The sequence below is a fragment of the Pistacia vera genome, unplaced genomic scaffold (assembly GCF_008641045.1).
Source record: "Pistacia vera cultivar Batoury unplaced genomic scaffold, PisVer_v2 Contig634, whole genome shotgun sequence".
NCBI classification, from domain to species: Eukaryota; Viridiplantae; Streptophyta; class Magnoliopsida; order Sapindales; family Anacardiaceae; genus Pistacia; species Pistacia vera.
Window position 1 is genome coordinate 224,781 of NW_022196484.1, and position 19,484 is coordinate 244,264.

Genomic DNA, 19,484 nt, shown 5'->3' on the forward strand with positions numbered 1-19,484 from the left:
AAATCGATTAAAGATTGAATAAACAACAATGAATGAAATTAAGATTGCATTGAATTGATTAAACAAGTAAATTAGATTAAAAACATAGAGTATTCTAATTAGGCTACATAGGATACACTAGATAAGGGGTTAGTTACACATAATTACAAGAAAACAAACCTTAATCTTACCCATAATCATTTAGATCAAGAATTAACAACAAAAATCAAGGTTTTGTTTCTTGCCTCCCAAAAACCCCTTCTCCAAGTTAGCCCAATTGTTTACAAAGTTTGAATACCTAAAAAACGAAATAAGTTTCCCTTCTATAGTTTTTTACAAGTAAGGACATTTTTGTATTTAATATAAGGCAAATCAAGGTTACAAAATGCGCATATTTTGCATTCTACTTCAACTATGCCTCAGCATGATTTTTGCCAATTTGTGCTTCGACAAAAACCATTCCACGCCGTGGCACAGGATGAATCATGCCGCAGCGTGCACTGGCTTTTGCCGATTTGTGCCGTGATGCCATAAATCTATGCCACAACCAACTAGAATTACGTTGATTTGTGCCATGGCATAAGAAAACTATGTCGCGGCGCAACCTTGAAGTTCCAATTTTTCATCTTCATGTCTTGATTCATTCGCACTCTAATGTGTCCCGATGGTTCAAACATCAGTGCACGTACGAATAATCAATTTTGCACCTAAATTCCTGAAAACAGATACAACCCCGTGATTCTTGAAGATAAAGAAACATGCAAGGAATTTCATACAAAATAATGCATTAATCAACTCACCAAATCACTAAATATATATGCATTTTTGACACTCATCACAACCCCCAACCAGCTTATTGCTAGTCCTTAGCAATTAAAGTGATAGAAAATAAAATCTAATCCTAACTAAACTATCCTAAACTAAACCACTTCTATAGGTTTTCATGATTACATTTAGCATATGCAATAAGCCTTTTAACCAGTAGGTCTCCTTAGTGGGCGAGTTATAGTCTCATGAGGGTTTACAGTGATGTTACCCACAAACATCCTATAAGTCCTAACACGCATATTTACAAGACAAAAATTTCCCAGATTAATCAATAGATGTGTCTCATACATCGCATACACATATAGTCAATAGAATAAGCAATCATTACTCACATCTAAGAACACCCTAAATATCAGTTTCACCTTCATTCTCAACTCTCTCACACTAGTCAATTCCACAATCCACTAATCCTAGCCCTAGAGGTAGTTCCATATGCAGCTTCCATAAGAAAAAAATTTTGATCCCATAAATACGAAAACTCTAAAAACATAACTCCATAGGTGTACTTTTCAGATCACTCTCTACTAATATAGAACAAACACACAACTTAAGATCATTAGGACTTAATAAGCTTGTAACGTTAGGCTAAGGTATTGGGTTATAAAAGAATGTAAAGGATTCAAGCAATTAAGAGGAATAATCTTACCTTTAAAGAACATGATCGCTCAAAACAACTCATTCTCTCAAACCTTTAAACCTTTATTTTATTGCATCACTCTTCCCAACCACAATCAAATCTATACCCTTTTCATACTTTTTTTTTTGGTTTTTTTTGAATGCTAATTAAAACCAGAATTTTGTGAAACCCCGCGTTATTATTCCGATGCCCTAAGGTATGAAATTTACCTTTTCAAGTAATTTTTTTTTGAATGGAAGGCTAAAATGGTCAATTTACATGTATTCAAGATGTGGCCATTATAAAGTGTAAGGGTGATGTCATTGAAGAGAAATCAGGGTAGAATGGTCATAAAGTGACTGATAAGGTTAAATCACATAAACGGTAACCAAGGGTATAATGTGTCTTTTTCATACAAAACCATATGATTAAGTGTCCATAAAAGTGCACCAAGGGTAAATTAGTCCTCACCTAATGGGTTGCTTAATGGTTAAGTGTTTTAAAGAAGTCAAATGACATTAAATGAGCGCTTATCTTTATGTTGTGGTAGAAATGACCAAAACGCCCTTATATGAAAAATTTACGCAAATGACCCTTACACCTAACTTTATTGACCAATCACATTAGAGCAACAATTGAATAAAATTTCAAGGTTTAAAGAGAGAGTAGTCGGCCTTGTACACCCCAAACATATCATCTTCTTCTATCTCTCAAATCCACCATAAAAGCCACTAATCCAAGCTTTATTCTCAAATTTTTAGGATTTCAAGTTGATTTTCAAAGGAGATCACCATCCACCCTTAAAGAACTCAATTCAGGGTTAAAGGTGGAGTTTCAAAACCCTAGTTTTTCTGAATTTTTTAGGTAAAAGAGAAATTCAAAGTGGTTGTTGTGTAAGGTAGAAAGGTGAAACTTTGGAGCCAAGGAGGAGTGCCTTTGTGCTTTGAATACTAAGGTAAGGAAAAAAATCTCCCATGACTACAATGATAACACCTAGGGTTCATGAAAATTACATTTATTTATGTTAATATGAGTGTGATGCTATGTTTTGGTTATGGATGTTTTAAATGGGTGGGTGATTGGTGTATGTGTGATAGGAGGATGATTATGCCAATTAAGAGATTTGTAGTTGGACGATGTTTTGGCACTTTTTGGTTCTGTAAAAAGGGAGGTTTTTATGGCTTTTATACCTATAATGACATGGCAAATGATGTGAATGTGCAAATGAAGGTGACATGGTTAAAATGAATAGAATTCGGATTTGGCTTTTTAGGACTATACTGTACATGCTTCACTGAATCGGGATAACTGAAGTTATAGAAGTCCGATTGAGTTGATTCTTGAAGGTGTAAAAAGTGGAGAAATATACCTAAACCTTTTATGTTTTAGCCAAAAATCAATTCGAATGGAAGATAAGGGAAACATTGCTTGAAAATTGACAAACTACATGGCATCCACCTTCCATGGATTCCATTTGTTTCTAATTCTAATAAACCCCTGAATAATCTTACTACTGAAATTCTCTGTATTGTATCAGAAATTGAATGAATTAAGTTAAGTAGTTGTAGGAGAAAATAGTATGATTGAGCATGGAGATGGTAGTCCATATGTTTGCATTCATAATGGTATGCTATAACTTATTTAGGTGTTTATGAAAAATTTAGGAAATGATAATGAATGAATTCCATGAGTCTCGAGGTATAAACCAAGATCAGAGGAATGGAATTCTTATAGAAACCATGAGTCCTTGAGGTGACGACCAAGAACAAGGTAATGGTTCAAATGATCCGATCGGATAACAAAGACTAATGAAATCGTCAAGTATAAAGACAAAACAAATAAGCATGCCATGTACAGAAATTTCATAAGTCATTTATGTTCTATGTTATATTATGTATGGTTATGTTATGACTATGTTGATGAGAAAAGTCCAAACTGTATGATATGTTTATTGAACTGTTATGTCAAGAATGAGGTTGTTTTGTAGGTAGGGAAGGTCCTAAGTAATATACTTGTATAATGAACCTTAATAGTTTTAATGGCCATATTCCTTACTGAGCGATTAGCGACACCCACGAAATGTTTTAAAATGTTTTGCAGGTAAGGATTAAGGCATGAAGCTGGGAGAGGATTTCGAGGGAAGTTATGAGCATGAAGGGTGTTTTAATAATGACTATTGAATAGTTTTGATAATTTAGGTAGTAATTATGTCCAGTTCTATAATGGAGTAAATATGTTGTATTAATAAAGGAAATCAATTACTAGTAAATTTTGTAAAAGTATATATGTTCTAGTAAGTATTATATGGATTTCATAATTTACTCCAAGAAAGAAACTATATTTTTTTATTATACAATAAATTATTATAGTTAAAAAAAAAAAAAAAAATATTAAAACATACAATATCTATATATGTTTTAACTATAAGTTTATTCTTTAAATAGGATTTTAAAATAAACTTCTTCCTAGGCGTGCGTTTTCTAGGTTCCAATGGCCAAGGGATACTTAGGAAATACCCGGCTAGGGAGGAGTTTTACAGTGGTACAGAGCGCGATTTTGGGCATTTGAAATGATGTTTTGATTAAATTGTTATAGTATTTTATATTTAATTGTGCTGGAAATGGTGTTTATAAGTAATGGAAGTATCATTCCTCATGTGTCCCCAAGATACTCTCTCCAGCCGATTGCTTAAGTATTTTCTTAATTGTTTAGTGAATAGAATTAGCTAATGTTGATGATATTTGTGTGAGCAAGGGGTATGGCTACGAGGCATCCACGAAAGGTTAATAGAGGGGGTGAGGGGAATGTTAATGAAGTAGGCACTAGTCAGCCAGTAGCACCGACTAGCAGTGCACCCCCTAATAGTGGACCAGCTGTGTCTACCCAAAATGCTTCGTTTTGGATGAGGCTGCAATCAACAGGATGATTCAGATAGCCATACTGAGGCCTTTAGGAGGGTGATCCCGGAGGGTATAAGTAACCAAGTGAACACAAATCCTCAGCTCAGTAGTTCAGCCTCAGCTCCAAATAACAGTTCACCTCTAGTAACTGGACCAGTTATGCCGATGGGTGCTACACCTTCTGGACAAGTGGAACCAATCTTAATCTTTCTCAAAAGCACCAACCTCCAAAGTTTAGTGGTTCAAACGATCCAGCGGTGACAGAGGAGTGTGAGTGGTAGACTGTTGAACGGGTAATGCCTTGTTTCCCATGAGTGACAGGAAAAAGTCCGCTATGCTTCCTATTTGTTGAGAGGAGATGCCCGGGTATGGTGGAAGCTAATGGAGCATACCTATGTGACAAGTGCTTTTACCGGAATGAATTCAAAAGGCTATTTGAAGCAAAATATCGGTCGGCAGACATGTTATCCGTGAAGACTCAAGAGTTCACGGAATTGAAGCAGGGTAATATGATGTTAGAGAGTATGCTACAATGTTCAACTCCTTAGCCGTTTGCTCCTACTATGGTGAGTATCAACAGTACCGGTTAGAGAGATTTATTAATGGACTACACCCAAAAATTGCCCAGATTGTTATAGCGGGGTGTCAACATCCTCATACTATAGTGAGGCCTTGGAACAGGCATTGAGAGCAGAGATTTATGTGAATAAGGAGAGGCGGATGGAGAACCCCAAGTTGGTGATTGGTAGTTCTAGTTCGGGCCAGATGACAGTTCAGAAAGTTAAAGTGGGGAATTCCACTCAGGCCTCAGAGGACAAAGGTAAAAGAAAGTTTCAGCAAGGATTTCAAAAGAAGTGGGCAAGAATAAGAGGACTCCACAGCAACAACAGAGAAGGAATAATCTTCCCCATTGTCAAAAATGTGGGAGGCAGCATAAAGGGAATGTCTATTAGGAACCAAGTGTGTTTCAAATGTAAACAACCGGGACACATGGCAAAGGATTGTAAAGTTACTCAAGCTACTTCCTTCAGACTGTTAGAGGTTCGACTGCCAGAGTTTACTCAGTGGCTCAGAAAGAAGTGAAGCCAATCCATCTGCAGTTACTGGTCAGTTACAATTCCACTCTACCTCTTTATATGTACTGATTGATTCTGGGGCTACCCATTCTTTATCTCATATGGTATTAAAAAAGACTAGGTTTAGAGCTTGTAAAATGGAACATGCTGTTAAAATCGAGATGCCTAATGGAGAGAATTATTTTGCTGATAAGTTGTTAATAGGGGAAACTATAGTAATTGATGGGCATGAGTGTGAATGTTGATTGTTGTTTTGATATGCCTGATTTTGATAGATTTTGGGAATGGACTTCTTGAGCAAATATGGAGTATTGATAGATTGTCGGAAGAAGAAGGCCAGGTTTAACTAGATGCTGGAGACAGTTTCACCTTTGGGAAGGTCATCTACACAGCCTGATGATAGTGCAGTGAATGAAGATGATAAGGAAGGGTTGTATAGGGTACATAGCTAATGTGGTGAATAAAGAAAAGTTTCCAAATTTAGTGTTGATATGTACCATGTACGAGAATTCGAAGAGTATTTCCAGAAGATTGCCAAGAATCCTCCAGAAAGGGAAGTGGAGTTTTGTATGGAATTAGCTCCTGGTACGGCTCCAATATCTAAAGCCCGTATAGAATGGCTCCAGCAGAGTTACAAGAGTGAAAGAAGCAGCTTCAGGAGTTGTTAGATAAAGGTTTCATTCGACTAGTCATTCTCCATGGGGAGCTCCTATTTTATTTGTGAAGAAAAAAATATGGTTCGATGAGAATGTGTATGATTACAGGGAGCTCAATAAGGTGACGGTGAAAAACAAGTATCCATACCAGAATGATGACTTGTTTGATCAGTTAAAGGGAGCTTCGGTGTTTTCCAAGATGATCTTCGGTCAGGCTACCATCAAGTGAGGGTCACTGACAAGGATATTCCGAGACTGCATTCGAACCAGATATGGCATTATGAATTTATAGTGATGCCATTTGGATTGACTAATGCACCAGCGGTATTCATGGATTTGATGAATAGGATTTTCCATGATTGTCTAGATAAATTTCTAGTAATTTTTATAGAGATATCCTGGTCTATTCCCAACAAAGGAAGATCATGAAGAGCATTTGAGATTGTGTTACAAAGACTAAGGGAGAAAAAGTTAATACTAAATTCTCCAAAGTGAGTTTGGTTGGATCAAGTAGCATTCTTGGGACATGTTGTTTCACAAAAGGGTATTTCAGTAGACCCAGTAAGATTGAAGCAGAGTGATTGAATGGCCAAGACCAAAGACATAAAAGAAGTTAGAAGTTTTCTTGGTTTAGTAGGATATTACAGGAAATATGGGAAGGCTTTGCTAAATAGCTTCTCCACTCACAGCTTGACAAAAAAGGAAGCCCGTTCAGATGGACTGAATCCTGTGAGAAGAGTTTCCAAGAATTGAAAAGAAGATTAACTACTGCTCCTATTTTAACACTTCCAAAGGATGGAGTAGAGTAGATTATATATTATACTGATGCTTTCATAATGGGTTGGGGGGGTATTGATGCAAAAAGGCAAGGTGATTGCTTATGCCTCTCGTCCATTGAAAGACTATGAAAAGAGGTATCCCACTCATGATCTTGATGAATGCAGCTGTTTTTGCTTTGAAGATTTGGAGACATATATCTTTGGGGGGAAATGTAATATTTACACAGATCACAAAAGTCTAAAATACTTTTTCACCAGAAAGAATTGAATATGAGGTAGAGAAGATGGCTTGAGCTGGTGAAGAACATGAATGTGATATTATGTATCAGCCAGGGAAAGCTATGTAGTTGCAGATGCCCTCAGCAGAAAAGTCTCGTTAGCTCAATTAACTTTTCAGAAGCACTTGCAACGGAGAAATGAAGGAAGGGATAGAGTTGGAGATTGGGAAATTGTCCAAATTGAAGTTCGGTCTAAGTGTTAGAGGAAATTAGAGAAAACAAGCGGATGATGGGTTTATTAAAAGAATTGAGCAACAAGTCGAAAGATGGCAGAGAATCAGAACAACATTGGGTGAATGGAATTGAAATTAGAGATAGAGTGTATGTTCTCAGGATATTGAATTAAGAAAGAAGATTTTAGAGGAAGCACATAGTACTCTTTACACTGCTCATCCAGGGAGTGTAAAGATGTATCAGGATTTGAGGAAGAGATATGGTGGCCAGGGTTAAAGAAAGATGTAACTGAGATGTTACCAGATGCCTGGTGTGCAACAGGTTAAAGCAAAACATCAGCGCCCTTCAGGATTGTTGCAGCCCTTAGTATTCCTTCGTGGAATGGGAAGATATTTCTATGGATTTCATTTTAGGCCTTCCTAAAGTACAAAGGGGTTATAATCATTTGGGTGATGTAGATAGATTGATTAATCTGTCATTCATTCAGTTACAGACAAGATCTCCTCTGATCAGCTAGGCCGATTAATGTTAAAGAAATGTAAGATTAACATGGAGTACCTAAAATATTGTCTAGACAGGGATGTGAAATTTATGTCAGTATTCTGGGTAGCATGCAGAAGGACTGGGTACTAGGCTTAATTTCAGCACAACCCATCATCCTCAGATAGATGGACAGACAGAAAGAACGAATAAAATATGGAGGATATGTAGGGCATGCTGTATTGACCATAAGTTGAATTGGGTGTGACATTCTCCTCTAGTTGAATTTGCTTATAATATAGTTATCAAGCAACCATTAAAATGGCACCATATGAAGCCCTGTATGGAAGGAAATGTAGATCTATTGCATTGGGATGAAATAGGAGAAAAGAATCATTAGCTCAAGCTCTTGGTCCAGAAATGCACAAAAAATGATAGAAGATGTAAGTTAATTCGACGAGAGAGAATGAAGCAGGCCCAAGACAGACAGAAGAGCTATGCAGACCCAAAAAGAAAGGATATAGAATTCAAATAGGAGACAAAGTGTTTGTGAAAATCTTCCTTATAAAAGGGTGATGAGGTTTGGAAGAAAAGGAAGCTCACCCCTAGATATATCGGTCGATATGAGGTATTAGAGAAAGTGGGCAAAGTAGCTTACAGACTTACCTTACAGCTAGTATGGACCGGATCCATAATGTCCATGTGTTCCCTATTGCGAAAGTATGTTAGTGATCCTTCGCATATATTACAAGCAATAAAGTGGAGTTAAAAGATGAATAATTTTGAATAACGTCCAGTTCAGATTCTGGATAGACTAATAAAAGAGCTCCGAAATAGGAGTACGCTTGTTAAATATTGTGGAGGAATCACAATGTAGAAGAGCAACATGGGAGGTTGAGCAAGATATGAAGGAAGATATCCAGACCTCTTCAACTGAATTTCGAGGACGAAATTCTTATAAGGGGGGGATGATTGTAACCCCGCGTTATTATTCCATGCCCTAAGGTATGAAATTTACCTTTTCAAGTAATTTTCTTTTTTGAATGGAAGGCTAAAATGGTCAATTTACATGATTTCACAGATGTGGCCATTATAAGTGTAAAGGGTGATGTCATTGAAGAGAAATCAGGGTAGAATGGTCATAAAGTTGACTGATAAGGTTAAATCACATAAACGGTAACCAGGGTATAATGGTCTTTTCATACAAAACCATATGATTAAGTGTCATAAAAGTGCACCAAGGGTAAATTAGTCATTCACCTAATGGGATTGTTAATGGTTAAGTGTTTTAAAGAAGTCAAATGACATTAAATGAGCGCTTACTTTATGTTGTGGTAGAAATGACCAAAATGCCCTTATATGAAAAATTTATGCCAAATGACCCACATCTAACTTTTATTGACCAATCACATTAGAGCAACAATGAATAAAATATTTACAAGGTTTAAAGAGAGAGTAGTCGGCCTTGTACACCCCAAACATATCATTTCTTCTTCATCTTCAAATCCACCATAAAAGCCACTAACCAAGCTTTTATTCTCAAATTTTCTTAGGATTTCAAGTTGATTTTCAAAGGAGATCACCATCCACCCTTAAAGAACTTCAATTTCAGGGTTAAAGGTGAGTTTCAAAACCCTAGTTTTTCTGAATTTTTTAGTTAAAAGAGAAATTCATAAGTGGTTATGTGTGTAAGGTAGAAAGGTGAACTTTGGAGCCAAGGAGGAGTGCCTTTGTGCTTTGAATACTAAGGTAAGGAAAAAATCTCCCTATGACTACAATTGATAACACCTAGGGTTCATGACATTACATTTATTTATGTTAATATGAGTGTGATGCTATGTTTTGGTTATTGATTGTTAAATGGGTGTGTTGATTGGTGTATGTGTGCATATGGAGGATGATTATGCCAATTAAGAGATTGTAGTTGGACGATGTTTTGGCACTTTCTTTTTTTTAAAAAGGGAGGTTTTTATGGCCTTTTATACCTATAATGACATGGCAAATGAGTGAATGTGCAAATGAAGGTGACATGGTTAAAATGAATAGAATTCGGATTTGGCTTTTTGGACTTATACTGTACATGCTTCACTGAAGGTCATAACTGAAGTTATAGAAGTCCGATTGAGTTAATTTTGAAGTGTTAAAAAGTGGAGAAATATACTAAACTTTTTGTTTTAGCCAAAAATCAATTCGAATTGGAAGATAAGGGAAAAATTGCTTGAAAATTGACAAACTACATGGCATCCACCTTCTTCATGGAAATTCCCATTTGTTTCTATTCTAATAAACCCCTGAAAATCTTACTACTGAAATTCCTTGTATTGTATCAGAATGAATGAATTAAGTTAGGTTTAGTAGGAGAATATAGTATGATTGAGCATGGAGATGTTAGTCCATATGTTTGCATCATAATGGTAATGCATATAGCTATTTAGTTTTTATGAAAAAATTAGGAAATGTTAATGAATGAATTCCATGAGTTCTTGAGGTATAAACCAAGATCAGAGAATGGAATCTTATGGAAACCATGAGTCCTTGAGGGGGACGACCAAGAACAAGGTAATGTGTTCAAATGAATCGATCGGTAACAAAGACTAATGAAATCGTCAAGTATAAAGACCAAACAATAAGCATGCCATGTACATGATATTTCATAAGTCATTTATGTTCTATGTTATATTGTATGGTTATGTTATGATTATGTTGATGAGAAAAGTCCAAACTGTATGATTGTTTTATGAATGTTATGTCAAAGAATGAAGGTTATGTTTTGTAGGTAGGGAAGGTCCTAAGTAATATCTTGTATAATGAACCTTAATAGTTTTAAATGGTATATTCCTTACTGAGCGATTAGCGCTCACCCACGAAATGTTTAAAATGTTTTGCAGGTAAGGATTAAGGCATGAAGCTGGGAGAGGATTTCGAGGGCGCTATGAGCATGAAGGGATGTTTTAATAATGACTATGAGATAGTTTTGCTAATATTTAGTGTAGTAATTATGTCCATGTTCTATAATGGAGTAATATGTTTGATTAATAAAGGAAATCAAATTACTAGTAAATTTTGTAAAAGTATATATTTAGTAAGTATTACTATGGATTTCATAATTTACTCCAAGAAAGAAAACTATATTTTTTTATTATACAATGAACTTATTATAGTTAAGAAAAAAAAAAAAAAATATTAAACATATATCTATATATATGTTTTAACTATAAGTTTATTCTTTAATAGGATTTTAAAAAACTTTTTCTAGGCGTGCGTGTTTTCTAGGTTCTCAATGGCCAAGGGATACTTAGGAAATACCGGCTAGGGAGGAGTTTTACAATTTGTAGGAAGCGTGAATAATAACAAATTTCCCTTTTTATCCCTGATAATCACAACACACAACAATCCCCAACCCGTTCTTTTGAACATCTTCAAAATTTTATAACATTGCTCTAAGCCACACACCTTTTCACTTTCATAAATTTAGATTAAATCCTCTTAAAAGATATCATAGGTAGGAAAATGTGTTTAAGGGTTATATAGGACAGGTTATTAAGGGATAAAGGAAAGAAAATCAAGGCTAATATATTCAATATTGGCACAAAAGGGTGACTAAGGATAAAATAATATAGGGTTAGCTTGAAAAGCACAAACGATCCAAAGAGAGCCTAAGTCATTTCATAAATTATGCGTTGTCTAGGATTTTGCCTCAAGTGGCCATCAAATAGGTTCTAGAATTTGGGGGATCTCATAATGTCATAGGAAGATTACACACAAAACATCTCTAAATGCTAGAACTAACCAACTAGACAAACCATATTCCTGAGAGTTTCAAACTACAACAAAAACAACATCCAAAATAATTCCCAAATTAGGGTAAAAGCTAACTTCTTCTAGACACTACATCTCATTCCAATCTTGTTATATCATAGACATATAAAGTAATCCAGGAAACACAAATTCCCACAAACTAAAAAAAAATTACAGGCATATTTCATAACTTCCCCACCCCAACCTAAATCCGACATTGTCCCTAATGTAGCCATCATAACAAAGAAGAGGTAAAGGGAAAGAAACAAGTTACCCCCCTTGATTAACAAATCGTAAAGTACAAAAAGTAACTTCATTGAATGCGCATCCTGTAATCAACATGAACATCTATCAACACAAAAAAATGAACACATGGTGTCTTTGGAATAGAATCCATGTTGTCTGTTAATCATCATGAGTTTGTGGAAATGGAAATAAACAGAAAGCAAGAAAGATATGAAATCAACAACTATAGTAAATAAAGTTTATACAAAAACCAAAAACATAAACAAAAGCAATAAACAAACAATTTAAACAAAACACTTAATGAAATATAATAATAAAAATAAAACAAACAAAAATAAAACAGGAACATGAATAAAAAACTCCGGTTGCCTCCCAAGAAGCGTTTGTTTAACGTCTAAGCTAGACAGAATGCTCAGTCTTATGGATCAAGGAGGCATCCTCAACTCTACATTAGACGTCCTTGGTATTGTGCCATCAATGGCCTCTAAATACACCTTTGCCTCTCCATCATTGAATTCATTGTCTTTGGCAATCCAAGCTAACTCCAATTTCTCTTCTATCTCATGCTACAAAAAACTAGAAAAAGTAATTGGGTTCAAAGAATCAACAAGAAAACACTCATTAGCTTTAGAAGGTGAAGACAGAGAATTAAAAACTAAAAATTCTACAGTTTGATCAAGAAATGTCATTTTTAGTTTCCCATTCTGAATATCAATTATTCTTTTTGTTATGGCCATGAAAGGACACCCTAGCAAAATAAGCAACTCACTACTATGGTATGACTTCTCTCCATATCTAACACCACAAAATCTGTAGGAATAATTAGTTTATCAACTTGAACTAAAATATCTTCAACAATACCTCTTGGATAATTCATTTAAACGATTGACTAATTACAAGGTCATTGTTGTAGGTTTTAGTTCTCCCAATCCCAACTGCTGATACATTGAATACGACATAAAGTTGATGCTTACACCCAAACCCAATATGGCTGGCTTTTCCTTTTTATTACCAATAGCAATATTGGTAATAAAATTCCTAGGAACTTTAAATTTGGGTGGTAATCTACTTTGCAACACCGCACTCACTGTCTTAGAAATCAAAACTTTCTCATGAGGCTCATACTTATGCTTTCGTGTGTTTAGCTCCTTGAAAAACTTTGCATATGCAAGCAAGTTCCTAATCATGTCAAGCAAGGGTAAGTTCACATTAACTTTAGATTAAATATCATAAATTTCAGAAAATGACTTATCCCATTTGCTTTTAGTCAAACGACTTGGAAAAGGCACAGGAGGAACATAGGGCTTAGGTGGAACATATGGAGAATCAATATCTCCACTCTGAATGGGTGCACTCGGTTGCTTCTCCCCAGCTCTATCTTTCCCTACATGATTAATTAAAGGCTCATTAGTTTCATAATTAATCTCCTTGTTAATTACCTTACCACTTCGTAGAACTGTGATTGCATTTGCTTGCTCAGGTTGGCTTGGTAGTTTCCTAGGAACATGGCCTTGTAATGGTTCCGTTATTTGTCCTATTTGAACCTCCATCTTCCTTATGGATGCATCGTGCTGTTGGAATCTCTGTTCGAAGTTCTGATTGGTCTTTTGAGACACTTAAATAAAGTTATTTAGTATTTCTTCCAGTAAAAGTTTCTGCTGTTGCATATTGTGATTAGAAATCCCTTGTTGTTGATTATTTCTCCAAGAAAAATTGGGAAGATTTCTCTAACCAGGATTGTAAGTGTTTGAAAAAGGATTATGCGGGCTTTGATTGTTAAGAATTCATCATGTTGGCTTGTTCCACAAATTCTGCAAAATTCTCACTAGAAGGACAAACATTAGTCATATGACCAACATTACCACAAATAGCACATACCACTTTAGAACCGCTCTACCCTTGTCCCATCATCATGTTACACATGGTCTTCATTTGCCTGGTCAACTTAGATACTTGCATTACCAACTCAGTGTTAGCACTTACTTCATAAATTCCTTTTGATTTTCCTCTAACACTTTTCTGCTATGAATTGGCTCCAAGCATCTCATACAACCCGTAAGTCTCTTGTGTAGTCTTTTCTCCCATGGCACCACTTGTAGCATTATCAACTATGGCTTAGCAAGCCTATGTCAGTCCATCATAGAAAAATTGATTCAACAATTCTAAAGGAAATCTATGGTGTGGACATTGAACTAAAAGCAATTTAAAATGTTTCCAAGCTTCATGGAATGGTTCACCTTCAATTTGAGAGAAAGCAGCTATTTTACCTCGTAGTTTAGCAGTCTTTGTATGAGAGTAGAATTTGCCAATGAACTTGTTGTAAACTGCATCCCAAGCGGTAAGTGAAGTGGTGTCAAAGACATGAACCAAATCTTTGCTACATCCTTCAGGATGTATGGAAAGCATCTCAACTGCAATTGATCTTCATTTAAATTTTTCAAAGGAAAAGTTTGAACAGTTAAGTAAAAATCACGAATGAAAGTTAAAGGATCCTCTGTGGCTATTCCATGAAATGAAGGAAGCATCTAAAAGTGAATGTTCTTCAACTGATAATTCCTTGCGGCGGTACTTAGGACTATGCAAGAAGGCGACGTTCCAATGGTAGGACATGCGTACTCCTTCATAGGACGAGGTATGTTAGCCATTTCTTCTTCAGATTCAGAACTTGATTCAAATGAATCTTCAGAAATCTCTGGTTCCCTTCTCTTCCTACCAATCAAATTCACTCTATCAAAGTAAGGAAACACTTCTTCATCCAAAGATCAGCGACCTTGCATTCAAGAACTAACACACCAAAGAAAATAGGAAAAAAAAGGTAATCCAAATAAAAATAAAACAAAAAAAAGTAAAGATCAAAATAACAAAATTAAAGCACAAGTTATCAAAGAAAATTGAATAACTTTCAATTCCCCGACAACGACACCAAAAACTATTAGGATAGTTGCACTAGAGCTAATAATATTAGACTCTTGTAATAATATTATTGAATATCAGTAAAGGCATAAATTATATATCATAGCATTCATTTGTATATTCATATATAAATTGATATATGTCCTTAGAAAGGTTGAACTGTGATGAGGAAATTAAGTGTTTTAAATCTTAATTGTGAGAACCCTATGATCACATATGGGGCATTCTAGAACTGTCCGTAGCCCCAGTGTTAATTTGAACAAGGGCACGGATTATACAATAAGGCTATCATAGCGTTGAACGACCCTATCGGAAGGTAGTGACAGTTTTCACATGTCAAGGTTGTTAGGTGACAACCTGGTGCGATGCATGGGTGCTTGTTAATGACAAATTCACTAGACCGACCCACTAAAGGATTCCACACAAGATGGTAATGCCAGTGTCTGTGGAATATACCCTCTAATGGATGGTGGTGCATGTGATCTTTCGACTTGAGATCACCAAAGCACCATGTGTAATTATTGATTTAATTTGACACTAGCCTAACATAGTCCTATTTAGGGTTATTAATATGTTAGTCATTGGTTGCATCAAGTACACTATGACTATGGTAGATCAACAAAGGATTCATCACTCTTGGTTACAGGAGAAATTATCTCACTAAGATATTTGGTTAGGAACTACGACTACAAAATTTGTGGCCATAGTGGAACCGAGTCGATGCTCAAATCCAATTTTATATGATCATTGATTTGACAACCGAATATAAACATATCAAGGAAAATTTATTGAAGTTGACACTACTTATGTACTTCAAACCTTAATGAGATAAAGGATGGTAAAATGATTTGAATAGCACGGTAATCATACTGTTAAAAGGTAGCATCTTCGCTGAATTTTTATTTGTTAGGTAATCATGATGCCTTGCTAGAGGCCAATCTTGATTGGTATACAGAACACTAATTTGTTGATGCTTAATTATGGATCCGGTCACTACCAACATAATAAAAAGCCTACAGATCACACACATTAAAGGCAGTTTTATTGAGAATGAAGATGGAAGGGTAATTTCATCTTTTAAATGAAATGGGTATTTTGGTAATTTTGCTGTGCAATTAAATTCGCTGAGGTCATTGCCAATGTTCAATATTTATATTGAAATAATTTTAGCAAAAGTATAGAGCATATTAATATTAATTTAAGACATTCATATTAAATGTGTAGTATATATATTTATATTTAATTGAATGAAATATAGATTAAATATATATTAATAAAATACTAAAAGGGAAATAAATAAATAAATATTAATATATTTATTTATTGGTTATTCCAAAAGTGGAGTAAGAATAATCCTATTCCAATTTAGGTTTAGGAATATTCCCCACTATAAAAGAAAGGGTTTAGCAGAAATTAAATATAGTCCATATTTTTCTCCCGAACCAAAACCCTAGCCACCCTCCACATTTTGAGAGAGAATTTCTCTCTCAATTTTTCATTCAACAGCTTGCAATCAAAGTGTCAAGCAAATACTTTGATTGTGGATTAACATCCTTGCTTTTGTGTGGACTTAATTGGAGCGATTCTGACTTGAATCAGTTGGCGAAAAGAAATAAAAAAGAATCCAAAGGAGCCTTCAAACGCAAGTAACTAATTAAACCTTGTATGGGTTAATTTGGATTCTTAATGGGTTGTACTATATCAATCCTGATTTTGGATTGGGTTTAATTGAATAGAATAAAGCAAATAAAATGACAGAAATAATCAACTAACTAATAATTCTAAATAACAGTAAAATAACTAAAATTAATGATTAAAGTAAAGATGCTAATAAAACAAATGAGAATCAAATGGACTAAGGTCTAAATATCCAATTTCACCGTAATTATCGTACTCTATGCCAATAATCTAACTATTGCTTTCTCAATTCACATCCTTGGGTCAATACTCACTTAATTAAGGTGTTACTGCAGGGCGTTCGGGATTAACCAAGTGCTTTCATCACTAAACTAGCTAGGGCGTGTTGTCTAGTCTAATTACTAACAACCAATTAAAACCACGAGTACCAAAGTTCACAAACCAATTTATATTTGTCAAAGCGTATGTATAGACACAAACCATTCAATCACAAGAGCTATTCAAGATTAGCTAGGGCGTATAGTCTAACCTTGATTCACGCAATCAATTAATCAACATTAAAGATGATCAAGCAATAACATCAATCAAAGATTGAATAAATGACAATGAATGAAACTAAGATTGCATTGAATTGATTAAACAAGTAACTTAGATTAAAAACATAGAGTATTCTAATTAGGCTACATTGGATACACTAGATAAGGGTTAGTTACACAGTTACAAGAAAACAAACCTCAATCTTACCCATAACCATTTGGATCAAGAATTAACAACAAAAATCAAGGTTTTGTTCCTTGCCTCTCAAAAACCCCTTCTCCAAGTTAGCCAATTGTTTACAAAGTTTTGAAAACCTAAAAAACGAAATAAGTTGCCATTTTATAGTTTATTACAAGGGAATTTTGTAATTAATATAAGGAATAAATCAGGGTTGGAAAATGTGCATATTTTGCATTCTGCTTGACCTGCACCTCAGCGCGATTTCCGCCGATTTGTGCTTCGACAAAAACTGTTCCACGCCGTAGCGTACGTTGGGTTTCGCAAATTTGTGCTACGGCGCCATAAATCTATGCTGCAGCACAACTAGAATTGCGTCGATTTGCGCCGCGGTGCAACCTTGAAGTTCCAATTTTTCTTCTTCATGTCTTGATTCATTCACACTCTAATGTGTCCCGATGGTCCGAACATCAGCGCACATAAGAATCATCAATTTTGCACCTGAATTCCTGAAAACACATACAGATCCATGATTCTTGAAGTTAAAGAAACATGCAAGGAATTTCATACAATATAATGCATTAAACCATGAATTCCCTATAATCAACTTACCAAATCACTAAATATATATGCATTTCTTGCACTCATCAATGGTCCCAAGGGTCGCCTTTGTCATCGAACTTCGTATCCGGTGCTTTAAAGTTTGCGGGCAAAAGGGCATTCTGCTCTTCTTCCAAAAATGGGGAATCGACTATCCCAGCTGTGGGTCGTCTCGCTGATTTTTTAGATTGTCGAGCATCCTTTGTGCTAGTAAATCAATGAGCAAGAGCAACAGAAAATAAAAAATTATTGCCCATCGATTACTTTGATTATGCCAAGATCAGGGTCTGATATATAATATATATATCAGACCCTGATCTTGGCATATATTTCACATGCTTAACTTGGAATAACAAAGATCCATTCAAGGATTAGAGATCTTACGCACCTTTGGAGGCTCCTTCAAGTATCTCTGAATTTACTTCGCTACTGATTCAACATAGAATTGCATGAACGTTGATCCACACGAAGATAATCCGAAAAACCAAAAGAGATTTGCTAGATCCTCTAATTGGCTTTAAGAATCAAGTTGAATCAAAAGAAAAAGTTCTTTGATTCACTCCAAGGGGAGAACGTGATAGAGAGGGTGTAAAGGGGGCTGCCTCGTTTCCTTTTAATAAAATGATTGAATCATTGAATGAATTATTCTCTTTAACACAACTTGCACTTGTATAGTGCATGTGTTAAAACCCTATTCCTATAGGGAATAGACATGGACTCCAACCCTAAGCCACCCTTGTATCCAAACACCCTCATTATGGTATTTTATTTTTAATTAATTATTATTATAATTAAAATCAATTAATATATATATGAAATATATTAACATTTAATTAATAATAATAATTCGTTTAAATATATGCGTACATATATTTCAATATAGTCTCACTAATTTAATTTTACCATTAAATTAAACATCCCTTGCATAAATTGATTCTTAAATTATCTTCTAAGTGTGTGACCCGTAAGCTCCTCATCATATCAGTAGTGAGCAGCATCGCGATTAACACCAATTAATCATCTCATTACACACAGACCACGATTGACCCATAACAAGGCATCATAGCCACCCGATAGATTGAGATTCAGCAAAATAGCTACCTATCAACGATATGGTTACCATGCAATCAAATCCTTTCATCATTTGTTATCTCATCAAGACTAGGGTATAGAAATAGTGTCAACCTCAGTTATTTTTAATATGTTTGTATTCAGTTACTAGACCAATAACCAGAATAATAAATTGGATTGGGCAACAACTCAATCCCACTGTGGCCACAGCTTTAAGGTCATTGTCATATACTGAATCGCGTCGTTATATAACTTCTTCCGTACTCGAGAGTGATGAATCCTTTGTCGATCCACCATAGTCTTGATATACCCCTCGATTTAGCCAATCACTACCGTATTGATAGCTCTAAATAGAAGTACATTAGGCTAGTGTCAAACTACACCAATCGGTGCACAAGGCGCTCTGGTGATCTCAAGTCTAAAGATCACATGCATCACCATTTGTTAGAGGATTTATTCTATAGACACTGGGGTTACCATCTATATGGAATCCTTTAGTGGGCCAGTCCAGTGAACTTGCCTATAGCAAGCACCCATGTGTTGCACCAGGTTGTCGACAAACAACTTTGACAAGTGAGATCAGTCACTACCTTTCGACTGGGTCATTCAACACTATGATAGTCTTACCGTATTATCTGTGTTAATGGTCAGAATAATACTTAGGCTACAGACATTTCTAGAATAGCCACCATATGTGATCATAGGGTTCTCACCATTAAGATTTGAAACACTTGATAC

The 19,484-nt window shown here is 35.3% G+C and overlaps 1 non-coding gene across 1 annotated transcript; it reads left to right on the forward strand.

Moving 5' to 3' along the window:
• The first annotated feature begins 13,980 nt into the window (after positions 1–13,980).
• LOC116111406 lies at positions 13,981–14,087 on the forward strand. Its single transcript, XR_004125062.1, has one exon. It is a non-coding gene; the product is annotated as a small nucleolar RNA R71 (small nucleolar RNA).
• The last annotated feature ends 5,397 nt before the right edge of the window (positions 14,088–19,484 follow it).